Genomic DNA, 14,383 nt, shown 5'->3' with positions numbered 1-14,383 from the left:
TTAATGTGGACTTCATGTCGAAAATATGTGGACATTAATGGAGATTCATACAGGCAGGAGGGCATTTCATTAAGTGTTATGTCTGTTATTTTCAATGTCAAATTTGCTGTTAATCAATCACACGTAAGGATTTCAGTAGCTTTCAACAGCTGTCAGTGACTGACTAATTTCACGAAACGATGCCAAGATGAAGATCAATGGGAGTATTGTGAGGTGACGACGTCACTCGCCACCATCTAAATGTGTGTTTGCTCTTAATATATCTGCATTGTAGAATTTGACATTCGACAGCTTTGTTATTGACGGTCTTATTTTCAAAGAAATTTCAACCCTTTTGTTCTTAGTGTAAATATACTTTATTTCTCAGAGCCACTTAAGCTAATCACGATATGGAATTGCACATTGCACAAATAAAGAAATCCATTCCTTGTAGTGACAGATTAAAATCAAAACAATTGCGTTCGTTTAGTAGGCCTATTCAAACAAAATAGTCCAATTGATAGTATATGTGACCCTACGCCACAAGAAACGGACCTACTAGAATGAACACTGTGCAGAATATTCACACTTGTTTCGTTCAGATCATGATCCTTCGAGGATAAGCTAACTTCAAAGTTAAGCTGTATGGGGCGCCAATGGTTGCACGGTCGATTTCGTTCCGAAATTCGTCATTTCGTCGACAATATCGACCATGCGACACTTGGCGCCCCATAGAGCTTATTCTTGAAGGTATCCTCTAGGTTAGTAAATCACTGTCTTAACTACTCTAGGTCCAAACTATAATGCAGGGTAACTGCGTCTTTAAGGATTACTCTTAAGTACTAACGGAAAAGAGAGAGTGGGAGAGGAAGTGAGAGAAAGAGAGTGAGTATACCCAAAGACGTTGCGTAGAAAGTTTATTTTGTACGGAGTGTAGTTATGTCAGTGTAATTTTTAAAGAGCTTTATCGCAAAATTGTTTAAGTTGGAATATTTGCTTATATTTGATAACATATCAAGTCTGCTAGGGAAAAAAACAACAATAAGAGAATAATAACAAATGCGGAATAATTTCAATCACAACTTCAAGAATATTCATGGTCATGTTGCACTTGCGGCATCACTGAAGAGGTTTGAATTTCGTCTATCTATTGATGGACTCGCTTTAGAATGTTAAAAAGTGGCGCTTAGCCTATCTTGCGATCAAACTCCTCAGTTTATTGGACAATGAATAGTAAAACGAAGAACAAATAAGGAGCAGCAGAGGGTGAAAATACACAAGATTCCGATTTATAGTTTGCTGTTGTTTTTTCTAAATAGTGAATAGTTGATGCAGTTATACGCTTTGTTATTCTAGAAAACACTCGAATAGGACCTACTTACAGTTTGTTCGATGCGTAAGAAACAACCAGTCCGTATGCAAGGTATAAACCATAATCTATAAAGTGTGGAAGAACACCAAGGTGTGATGTCATAGCCATTTATCGCCATGATGGAAACTGGGTCTATTCATTAGCCGGGTTCACACGTGCAAAAAATTCGGGATGACGATCGCGATGCAAATCTCGAGATTTGTATCCCGCTAATTGGTGTACGTGTGAACCCGGCTAATAAGCGCCCTCTTCTGGCCGGAATATCTGTAAACACTATTGTTGCTAACCATGCTCACACCTGTTTTCAACTCAAGCCATAACAAAAGACTGTGACATCATCACTTCGGTACTCTATAGAGTAATTTACATTAATTTGTATAATGACCTTTAGCCTTTGATTAGCATTGTCACCGGGCATGCAGCTCCGCGTGGGTGCCGAGACTGGCGTACAATAACGTTCCAAACTCACACAGATCACCTGTTCGATGGAATGTAACGTAACATGCATTACAAAAATGAAACAATAGAATACTGGTACCGAAGTGATGTCTTTTGTTCTATATAGCTTTGGTTGGAACCATCAGGTGCGCGCATCTAACCACAGAAGGTTGTATTCAACCAGATTCCATGGCGATAAATAGCAATAATGTCTAGTAGAGATTCGATCTCTCTTGAGGTACTATGCAATTTTCGCTTCCCGACGAATATTGTGATCACTCAAAACACCTCAGTAAAATCGACACTCTTTACTTATATTTTGTGTCAATCTGGGCATTAATGGATAATTTTACACGTGAAAGGAGAATAAGTAAAAATACAACACGTGAATGAATGAATGAATGGATAATTGAAATCATGGCATCTAATTTGATTACAACTCAGCATCGAATATAAAACATTCCAGACGTCATCTGTGGTCATTGATAGGGTTTTTTATCATTATGTAATTTTGAAATGGCGTCATCATACTCACCTTGATTTGATTGTTCGCGAATACAACGCGTGCAATTACCATTGGCTTACAGTATTTGAAATCGCACGGAAGAATTTAGGCTGTGTCTCTTTTGGATTTTTTTTCTTGATTATCAATTTTTGATACATTTTGGTGCATGTACTACATGCATAGACTTGTGTGTGATTTGATTGTGCCATACATGAAATAAAGTATTCTTCTAACGTAAAATTTTGTCCGAGCATAACTCCGTCAGTTCATGGGTCCTTTGATCTAACAAGAACAAAATAGTGTGGGGAGAGTCTGAAAGCTGCGTCAGTTGCTTCGTTTGATGAAACTATTCCAAAGATTCGTTATCCGAAGGCTCGTTAATCCGAAAATGAATAAAAATATGTTATTGGATCAGAAGGTTTGTCAATCCAAAAAAGAAATAAGTTTTCGTAATTCCGACGTAATTCCGAAGGTACGTGTTCTTTTCATTCTCGGATTCGTTCGAACCTTCGGAATAGCGAAACTCATTTCATTCGCAACAAATTAATGTTCAGGTCATGTACCCTCTTTCATTTTAGCATTAGTGGACATGCAGGTATGTTAAGTGTAGAAAGTTTGTGTTTTGGAATAACGAACCTCCTTTCATTTTCGAATTAAGGATTCTTCGGAATAACGACAATTATCCGATAAAATAAAACAATATTTTGACTCAAGTAGAATGATTACCAACAAAGTATAATATAGGACTACTTTAGGGACTTTAAATCATATACCTGGAATATCATAGTTTTTCAATTTTTCAATTTCAATTTATTTTCGTATTTCTCGATGGAAAATACATGGTATATAACAAAATATAATACAGAATGTCCAGCTTGGATATATACATGAAGAAATAGGAATACAAAAGTAATACATAACGGTCGATGTGTCATTTTCAATCAAAGTAAAAGATGCGAAGAGAAATACGATGGAACCTACTAAAAAGCAAAGCTTGTTGAGTGTAGGTCCCAACAAAAGCCTAGTAAGGGGAACAGGATGAGGAGCACGGGTACAATTAAGACCAAAAGTAATGATAAACAAAAGAGAATGACTATTACTCGGGGCTCAGAAGATTCTTCTCACATGCATTTATGTGTGTGGTAAAATGAGAACAAGTAACCACATGCTGCACACTATAGCAGTTGCTCTCATAGCAATTTAGACATGGGAGTGATAATGACGTGAATACTTAAGTACTATTAGGGTTTAAACATTCCGGCTTCCATAGACACGGGGAAAGATTTAAAAAATGGAGAACATGAATCAATTGCAATTCCTATATGTGATATACCAGCCAGCTGCAATGATGCATAAAAGAAAGGAAAGAAAGAAAGGAGGGGAAACTATGCGACACGACCATGGTCTTACTAGAAGTGGAAGGAAAAACACCGATGGGAAGGAATTTGAGAGAGCATGCAACTAAAATGTATATGCATGAGTCTGTTCACATGGCAACAACCGAGTAGTATAACAGAGCAGCCATCAGCATAATAAAAAGGAATTTTAGTGCACTTGTGTGTTGTAGCTATTCAATACATGCTGTCTGAGTTTACGCTTAAAGGATGATAATGACAAGCAGCTTTTAACCTCTGTTGGGAGATCATTCCAATATTTAGGACCTGTATACATAATTGTGTTTTTAGCGAAAACTGTTCGTGGAAGGTGATAAGCGTCACTCTGGCGAGTTGGATAGTGGTGGACAGAATTGTTTCTTATGAACATCTGTAAAAAGACACCAGGAAGATCTTTTGAGGAAAGTTTATACATAAAAATACCTAAATTATAACCAAACAAATCTATCAGTTTTAAAATCTTATTTTTCTGAAATAAGGCGTTAGTGTGAGATAAATACCCAGCATGGTTAATAATTCTGATCGCTCGCTTTTGAAGAAGAAAAAGTGAATCCAGTAAGTATTTAGATGCGTTACCCCACGCAAGAATTCCATAATTAAGATATGGGGAAATCATGGTTGAATATACAATCTGCAAGATATGGTTGGGCAAAAAATGTTTCAGTTTGTTTAGGATTCCTGTATTTCGTGACAAAATTTTGCTTAAAAAATTAAAGTGAGTTTTCCAGGAAAGGTCACTATCGATGTAAAGTCCTAAAAACTTTGTACTATCTACTCGGGTTAGGTTAATATCATTAATCTTAACATCATCAGGAATAACTTGCAAAGAATTGCTAAATAACATATAATGTGTTTTATCAACATTTAATGATAACTTGTTAGCGTAAATCCAGGACTGAACAGATTTCAATTCATTATTCATTATACTTACGAGGGTATTGGGATTGCGGTGAGATAGAAATAAATTTGTATCATCAGCGAAACAAATAAAAGAAAGAATCTGTGACGAATTTTGGAGATCGTTGATGTACAGGATGAATAAAAGTGGGCCAAGAAGAGAACCCTGGGGGACACCGCAAGAAGTTGACGTCATACCTGACTCATAGCCATTTATGTAAACAAATTGTTTTCTGTTTGTGAGATAGTCTTTAAACCACTCTAAAGCCCTCCCACGGATACCGTAATGGCTTAACTTATAATGCAAAATTTGATGGTCAATGGTATCAAAAGCCTTCGAAAAATCGAGAAAAACACCGATGGTGTGGGAAGCATCATCTAAAGCATGAGCTACTTTATCAATGAAGGCTAATAATGCGTGAGTTGTGCTATGCTGTTTTCTGAATCCAAATTGGAAATTAGAAAGAATATTGCAATTAACAAGAAATCTAAGAGTTCGTTTATAAACAAGCCTTTCAAGAATTTTTGAGACTGAAGTTAAGAGAGATATCGGGCGATAATTGCTCACAAATTCTTTTGGACCCTTTTTGTATATGGGAACAACTCGAGCGATTTTCATGTTATCTGGGACTTTGCCACTAGATAAAGATTGATTGAAAATATAAGTGAGTGGAGAAATTATTTCATTTATTATATTCTTCAGAAGAAAAGCCGAAATACCATCATTGCCTATACTTTTCTTAATATTTAGGTTATCAACAATTTCTTTGATTTCTTCTTCAACAATAGGAATGAAAAACATGGTTTGTACATTCCTGTCTTTTAAAAAAGAATGAAAAGTTGTCTGGGTATTTGGTATTTTGCTAGCAAGATCAGGTCCTAAGTTAACAAAGTAATCATTAAATACATCGGCCATTTCCTGTGGATCATCAACTTGATGACCGTCATTCAAAATATGAGTAGGGGAATTTGTAACAGTGCTAGATTTCAAAGCTGTGTTTATCACCCTCCACGTACTCTTCATGTCGAACTTGCATTTTTCAAACTGATTTGCAAAATACAGTTGCTTGGCTAAGCGCAACGAAGAAGTAAGTACATTGCGGTAACGAATGTAACGGGATTTGGTTACATCATTCGGAGATTTTCGGTATCTGTAAAACAATTTATTTTTCCTATTGATAGACCTAAGTAGGGACTTTGAAACCCATGGTTGTTTTGGTACTCTCTTATAATTTGATCTGAATCGTCTAAATAAGGGTATATAAACATTACACATATTTATAAGGATGTTCATAAAAACATCAAAGGACGAATTTACATTTCTTTGGTTATAAACAGAGGACCAATCAACTGACCTCAATCCCTCTCTAAGTCTATCAAGATTACATTCGGACATATCACGAGAACCTGAATTAAGGGTTGGCATTTTCCTAATAGAAAACTGTGGTACAAGCGCATATATCGGGAAATGATCGGTGATATCAGAAACTACAACAGAAGTAACATCAGTCAAAACATTATTAACGAATATATTATCAATGAGAGTAGAAGTAGCATCAGATATCCGAGTAGGTTTCCTGATAAGAGGAATGAAGGATTTTGACAACATGAAATTAAGAAAATCTTGACTGCATAAAGCGTCATTACAATTTAAAAGATTTATATTAAAATCACCCATAATGAAGCATGTCTTAGTATCAAAATAATCATTGGAGAGAAGATTGTGAAACCGCTCAGTGAATTCATTAAGGTTGGAATGCGGAGGTCTATAAATTTCCCCAAAAATGATATTCCCCTTAGTAGGGGTCATGACCTCAATAAAAATACTCTCAAGGCATTCAGACATGATACAATATTCATTTAACAGTTTATGGTTTAAATTGTGCGTGACGTAAAAACCAACACCACCACCTCTTTTAGTAATCCTGTTGTTGGTAACTAATTTAAAACCGTCTATGGTAAATAGAGAAGAAGGTGACGTTTCCTTGAGCCAAGTTTCACTGAAACCAATTATGCTGTGTTTAAATTGTAATTCGTTGAGAAATACAAGTAATTTATCAAAATTTTTATTAAGGCTTCTTATATTGAAATGTGAAACAAAAAGCTCATTAGAGTGTGAATGGGAAAGTGTAATCATTTCTTTTTCCAAGTGATAGTGAGAAAGTTGGCCTTCATTTCGAGCAGACGCATCATTAGCGTCAAAATCAAGCTTCAGATCTTGGGTTTCTGTAACAAAAGTAACAAAATCGGAGTCTTCACCTTCTTCTCTATCATAAGAATGTAAGAGGGAATTCAGTGCAGCTGGCTGATAATCGTTTACATCACTATCTATATCAGAAGAAGAAATAGCGTTTATGAACTCATCCATATTCAGAAGTGCACAAACACGAGTTGAATAATGAGTTGTTTACCGGAAATACATGTTCATGACTTAGATTACCGTATGTCCCTTGGAAACGAGTTACAAAAACAACATTCAGTTGGTAAGCATATGCATACCACACTGCGTTCACATGAGGTAATGACCTTGCAGTTGGTAATAACTGGAATGCACAGCGAATAATGAAACCGTGTTCTCTAGGGATGGACAAATACAAAATGTCGAGGGACAGACGGATAATAAAGGAAAATTCCGTGTGACACACAGGTGAGAAGAAAGCGTCATGAGTGATCTGTGTCACAAACAGTGACACAGATCAGTGATCCCCCCCCCCCAAGAAAAAAAAAAAAATCTGTCCATGTACATATGCTATATAGAGCATTAAATCCATGTGGTACAGGGAGTATAAATGCATAAACAGTATGCTTGTGTTAAACTTCAGAGGATACTTTATTAAGAATAAGATCATGTCACTCCATACAAAGTAATGAACGTTGTTTAGGCCAAACAAGAAAATGTGACAAAAACACTTTGCACGCACACACGATAACCATTTTGTTCTGAAAGCTAATGGTGCGATTGTTCTTGTGTTTGTGACAAATTTTGCTTAACAAAACACACACATACACACACGTGAGCAATTTTTTTTTTCCTAATCGTATGCTTGGTCCTTTCCGAAAAATACAAAAACAGGAGCAGCGTCAATAAACACAATCACAGACCGATTGCGCAACACTAGACAATAATTGCATTTTCGCATCTACCATCACGCAGCTACGGAGTCAAAACTATGAAATACTAAATAATTTCGCAATCAGTCCCCGTGGCGTAATGGATCAGCGCATTGGACTTCTAATTCAAAGGTTCCGGGTTCGAGTCCCGGCGGGGATGATCTTATCCTTTTGTTGTCACTTTTGAAAATGTTTCGATTGAAAAACCGTCTACACTGACAGACTGATGCAATATTTTGCAAGTACATGTATAGGGCTCTTCACACAAGTACAGTATGCAGTTAGAGTGCTCTGCGACAGTGCCAACAGATGGCGTGCTTTATTCGATAGGCCTCTTTTAGACTGCTTCTGGTTCAGAATAGAAATTTTCGCTCAATTTCAGTGAACTTAGCTTATTTCTGATTTTGTAGATAGGAGCATTTTAAATTATGGAGTCGTAATATCTACAAAAAAAAAACAGTGCAGTTTTAGGCCTATTTTCAGAAATTTTGATGAGAATAAAGAAAAATAGTCACTCATTCTTGGAAATATTTTGAAACTCCAAAATTCGTGTTCAGCCCATGTTTACGATTCAATTCAATTCAATTCAATTCAATAGTTTATTTATTATATATTGTATATATTGTATACATTGTATATTGTATATATATATACAATAGTTTATTTATTATTACGATTATCTTTTACATTATACTTTTACTATTCCATTTGTCTGAAATTTGTACATTTACCTGTTTAAGTCATCTTGAACACCAAGATAATTTTGTCTTCTGTCATTTCTTCTCTTGTCTTATCTCATCTCGTCCATCTTAGCTCATTTTGGATCGGGAATGTGATAGTATTGAGTTCAAGAAACGTTCAGAATAAAATACAAAAATGCAGTTGCACATTTTGTATTTGCATGTGGAGGGGTGTATGAAAGTATCTCAAAAGTTGTGTAGCTGAGCATTGTAATTGTCGATAATGACAATGACTGTTTAATTCAAATTCAGATCAATTTAATTCTAATCAAAATCAAATCAGTCAGATCAGTCTATTCAAAAGCAGAGGGAATATGGGGGCAATGTTTTCGCATGCAGCAGATCATGTCAAGGGCAAACGGAAGGCCGCCGTTGTCACATACAAAAAAAAATTACAACAACAACAAATTCCACAAACAATCTCTGTTTATTACTCTCAAGTGATAGCCTATAATGGCCCAGGTATGATTTCTTTTCTTCTTTTTTTTTCCTTTTTTTTTGCAACGACGATCAATTTCGAGAGGAACCGGATCCCACATGTTATATATCTTGTGTATCTATTTCAAGATATCACTTGACCGCACCACTTAGAACGGACTTAGAGCGAAACTATTAAAAGTAATTGAACATTATTCTATAACGAGGTGTAAAAACCGGATATGCTTTTTATAGAAATAGTGAACTCTTTTATTTGTCAAACTTCTGGTCGTCTAGCTAACTCTATGACCTAGCATCAGGCCTAGTTTAAGCCATCCTCTATACGTCATGTTTTTCATCCAATCCTAATCTATCAATATAGGACTGGAAAAAGAAACGAAAAGGAAAAAAATATCATTCACTCACTGTCCGTTAGATGTGGAGACTGGAGGAGCTGTGGAGATCAGTTTTCACCCAACCGACTCTGTCCTCTGCGCTGCATGCGCGCCAGTATGGAGTCATCCCACGAGACCGACACCTACGAGTTACTAGTATACAGCTCACGAGTTCAACATTGAAGAAGGTCCACAATTCATACAACCCACGAGTCACTCAACAGCCTACGAATCGCACAGCTCACGAGTTCGACACTATAGGCAAATAAGATGAGTTCTATGCTAGACAAAAACAGCCCACGAGCTCGACATTATACATTGCAGGGCTTAATGTGTCGGTCTCGCGGGCCTTGTTTGCTTAGTGTCGAACTAGTTGGCTGTATGACTCGTACCGTCGGCTGTATAACTCATGGGCTGTATGACTCGTGGGTTGTATGATTCGTGGGTGTCTAACTCGTGATGACGCGCCCCCGTCAGTATGGGGCTGTCGGGTCGTATCTAGTTTACTGGCCTTGTCCGTCCAGCGATCGGACTGTCTATGAAATACCTTTTCCTCTGCCACTTAGGCTTATGGGAAGTTTCCTTGCATACAGCAACATTGACGTGGAGAGAGTGTTGTGGCGGGATATTTGGCCAATTAAGACAGTTTTCCCCACATTACAGTTAAGGGTTCCTGAGGACCTGTGTAGAGAATGATATCGTTCACATCGAACAAACCCGGATTTTTTTTCCAGGCCAAGAGATGCCAAGGAGGCACCTGAAAACTCTTAGTTTCAAATGACTACATAGTTCCTATTGATACAGTCTCAGTTAGCTGTCTTCGCCGTATTTACAGCAGGATGAACATGGCTGTTGACTAACTTTGTAAAGCTTCCGTGTGGTTAGGAGACTTATGTTTTTGCTTCTCCGTATAGTATCCTGACAGGTTCAGCAATAGCTGATGTTGTCAGAGCAAGCTTGGTCTTGAGTTTCTTGATTTCCTTGATTTTGTAGTAGCTGTTGTGACTGAAGAAACAAGGTGCTCGTTGATTTGATTCAAACTATCAATGAGTTCCCTAAAGGTTATGATAAAGTCGTAATGAACATAACCAGTCGGGGGTGAAGTGAAACACTGGTGTCTTTTTTTTAATGATATTTTGTTTCCTTCCTCTTACCATACGTTAAAAGATACACAATAATAATAATACATTCACTATACACAAAATACTAAGGATATCACATCGGTACAAAATGGTTAATACTTTTAAGAACACGTCATTCAGGGCTGCCAACATTGGAAACTACAATAGTTGAGAGTGAGACTCCCATTGGCCAATGCTATAATTTAGGAGTCAAAATGAGTGAGATCAATAGAAATGCATGCAAATGAAATAAAGTTTTAGAGTGAGAAAGGACCATATGAGTGAGTCTCACTCTCAATGAGTGAGAGTTGGCAGCCCTGCGTCATTGTTTTAAATACTAGTACTATACTCGCGTATCCGGGCACTTACCCCCTGGGCAACTACCCTCCGGATAACTACCACCCGGATAATTACCCTCCAGGTCTATTCCCCCTTAGGGCAACAACCCCCGGACAACTACCCTCCTAGGGTAATCACCCTCCAGGGCCATTACCCCCTAGGACAACTACCACCCGGTCATCTACCCTCCTAGGGCAACTACCCCCAAGGGCAATTACCCTTAGGACATCTACCCCCTGGATAACTACCCCCTGGGTAACTACCCCCTGGATGACTACCCCCCGGATAACTACCCCCCAGATAACTACCACACGGATAACTACCCCCCAGATAACTACCACACGGATAACTACCCCCTGGATAACTACCCCCCGGATAACTACCCCTTGGATAACTACCCCCCGGAGAACTACCCCCTGGGTAACTACCCCCCGGATAACTACCCCCAGGATAACTACCACCCGGATAACTACCCCCCCCCCCCCCCTGATAACTACCCCCCGGATAACTACTCCCCGGATAACTACCACCCGGATTACTACCCCCCCCCCCCCATAACCATACCCCGACCCCCCCCCCGCCCCCTCCTGATACTTACCTACTGGACAACCCTCCCTCCCCGCCCCCCGAAAGAAGTACCACCCTTTGTAATTTTTCCATAAGTTCATAACACCATATCAGAAGATGCACCTTTCTCTTACACTGTCATCATTTACTCTTTTGGCTTGTCATTTTCTACCGTTATAACACATTAGAAGATAAACATAACAAAAGGAGAGTTGATTTCACTGCAATTCATATTTCCTTAACATTAGCGAGGGATCCTTCGATATAACAAAGCCATAATTTCTGATAGGATCCGGGCACGGTTTTATGAAGTCAGTCCTGACAAGCTGTCAGTTCCACACAATTACCAATCGTTGTAGGTCGATCAAAGCAGGTCCATGGTAACAAGTCGGTGACTCGAGCTTATCAATCAAGCAGAACCCATGGTTTTATTGAAATTATTAGAGACTAACAAGATGTCATAACTGGCAACTTTTATCAAACGGTGCCCTAATCTGTCATAAGAGTAAGATTACAGCTTGTTTTACATACAAGTAGAATTGTGCTAGTTTTCAAATTAAATGTCCTCGACACTTTAAGGGGAAATCCAGTCCAAATTAAGTTAGTCTGATTAGAAAGAGTAAAATATTACGAGTTTAACGGTATTTCTTTTTTTTTTTTTACAAAACACCCCTAGTTGTTAACGAAGTCTTTTGTCCTGCATCCTCTTTTTTAATAGATCTATAGAGAGTTGTAGTTGACAGAATCCTTTTCACATTATAGGGCTGCTCTGTTTTATCCTGGCCATTTCAAGAGTATTTTTTTTCACAAAAACTTGAATCCTTCTTAGAATAACATGCTCATTTCGTAAGGGGTTTCTAATTTTCTCACCCAAAAGATGTTTAAAACCTGAAGTTAGGTCTCGACCAAAACCAGACGATATATAGTGAAAAAATGTTTTTTTTTTTTCAATTCAAATAGCAAACGTTGTTCGAAAATAACAATGAGAAACGTAATTTTCTGGGGGAGAGTTATTGTAAGAGGGGTGACTGTTTGGAGCCTAATTTTAATAAGGAGTAATTGTCAAGGGAGGTAATGCTCTGCGGTGATCATACCAAGGAGGTGACAATCTCTTCCCACATTCTTGATATACTAGTTGTTAATGCCCAATGATGCAGTAGGGCAATCCTGAAATGAGCGTTAACGGTATAACAGTAAAATAGTTACAAAATTGATGAAACAATGCAAAGAAAGCAAATTAAGACAGAGACGAAGAACACAAATAAAGATACAGTGCACTCCCGTTACAACGAACACGGTTATAACGAAATTTCGTTATAACGAAGCAAAACTTCTGGTCCCAAAATTATCGCCATTAAAGTCTATGGTACAAAATTCACTTATAACGAGGACGGTTATAAAAAGATTTTCGTTATCACGAAGTCTTTTCTGAGCACCACTGACAAAGAAAAACAAAGGAAATGTGCTCCGTTATAACGAAATACGGATCGCAATTCGAAAATGCGTAGCGGAACAAGCATTTTTAAAGCGTCTCTGCATGAGCGAACGCATCATTGAATGTTCACTCCGCGTATCACGCACAGTTTCCGAGGGGAACTTGCATTATTGTAATACAATAATCTGAATTCAGATAAGGTTTGTTTCATTGTTCCGAAGTCCTTCAATACAAAACACATAGATTCTGATACAACTAAATGTCCGTAATAGTTCGGAAATGAAATATTAAGCACATTTTGGCGTTATTCCATAACAAAGGTTTTTTAATCCGATAATAAAATATGGTCCTTATTCTCATTCTTATACGGTTCGTTAGTCCGAATATGATAGGAATTCAAAACGTTCGTTAATCGGAACATTACAAAAATATCGTCCATGGTGAGAAAAGGAGAGTACACTAACAAAACTTAAGAACTGCAATCCTTATAATCGTCTTAAGATAAATAAATCTTCGAAATAAGTAACCTTTCTCATTTTTTTTTTTCATTAACAAAATTTCTTCGGAATAACGAACCTTATTTCATTTTCGGATGAAAAAGCCTTCGGAACAACGGACTTTCTGAATAGTGAACCTTTCTCACTTTTTGATTTATAAACCTTCAAAATGACGAACCTCATTTCATTTTCAGATCAACGAACCTTCGGAAAATGAACAATATATTATTTTGATCTAAATCATGAACTTTCGGAATAATGATTCTTCAGAAATGCGAACCTTCAGATAAACAAACCATCGGAATCCCGGGAATGGCGAAACTTCGGAATAAGGAGGCTTCGGAGTAACGTACTTTAGTAAGAAAAGAACCTTTGGAATAGCGAACTGGAACCAAATCCTACACCGTCATTTTCTACACATGTGTGACAACACAAACAACTTTATGCTCTTTTTAAAATGTAATATTTAAACGAAATTAAAAAGGTATTCTCCCATCTCACATAGCTTTCCAGCGTATGATGAGGATTCAACAAATAGAATTCTTTATGCGTGGTTTCCTTCTTTTCCTTATACATTGCATATTATATTTGTTCGGTTATAATGAAATTTCGTTAAAACGAAAAAAACAAAAAACAAAAAACTGCCGGTCCTGAGCATTTCGTTTTAACGGGAGTGCATTGCACATGAACACACACGAGATAAATCCCTTGTAATGAGAGAAAGAGGAAAGGTGAGTAATGAATGACAGGAATAGACTACCTTCACGGTGGACAGAGAAAAGCGAGAGGGAAGAGGAAGATGATGGGTCAAAACCAGGGCACGTGAGGCATGAGATATAAGCTCCTCAAAATAAAGAAGTGTTACATGGAGTTGTGATAAACGATAGACGATTGTGGTTAAAAAAAAATATTGCAAAAAGTGTAACTCATTCTGAAGTGTAACATTTCTTCAAAATGTCTTTAATTCAATGGTAAAGGCATTCAAACTTAAAGGGACTGTACAGTACTGGTTGAGGTGGGGATTCATGTTTTGAACATTCTTAGGTGAGATAGTGAGAAACATCTCATGAAATATGAAAGAGCATGTAATTTTTAAAAGGATTCAACGTTTATTTGATGAAAATTGGTGTTCAAATGGCTGAGATATCCAAAAAAGTGATAATAATAAAAGGCGAC

The 14,383-nt window shown here is 37.4% G+C and overlaps 1 non-coding gene across 1 annotated transcript; it reads left to right on the top strand.

Annotated features, from left to right (window-relative positions):
* Positions 1-7,782: 7,782 nt before the first annotated feature.
* Trnar-ucu (transfer RNA arginine (anticodon UCU)) lies at positions 7,783-7,856 on the top strand. The gene has a single exon. It is a non-coding gene; the product is annotated as a tRNA-Arg (tRNA).
* Positions 7,857-14,383: the final 6,527 nt, after the last annotated feature.

This window comes from Diadema antillarum, unplaced genomic scaffold (assembly GCF_040938485.1).
Source record: "Diadema antillarum isolate AM-2024a unplaced genomic scaffold, OU_Dant_1.0 scf00000212, whole genome shotgun sequence".
Lineage (NCBI taxonomy): Eukaryota > Metazoa > Echinodermata > Echinoidea > Diadematoida > Diadematidae > Diadema > Diadema antillarum.
Note: the sequence above shows the minus strand (reverse complement) of the source record. Positions and strands in the feature narration are given on the sequence as shown.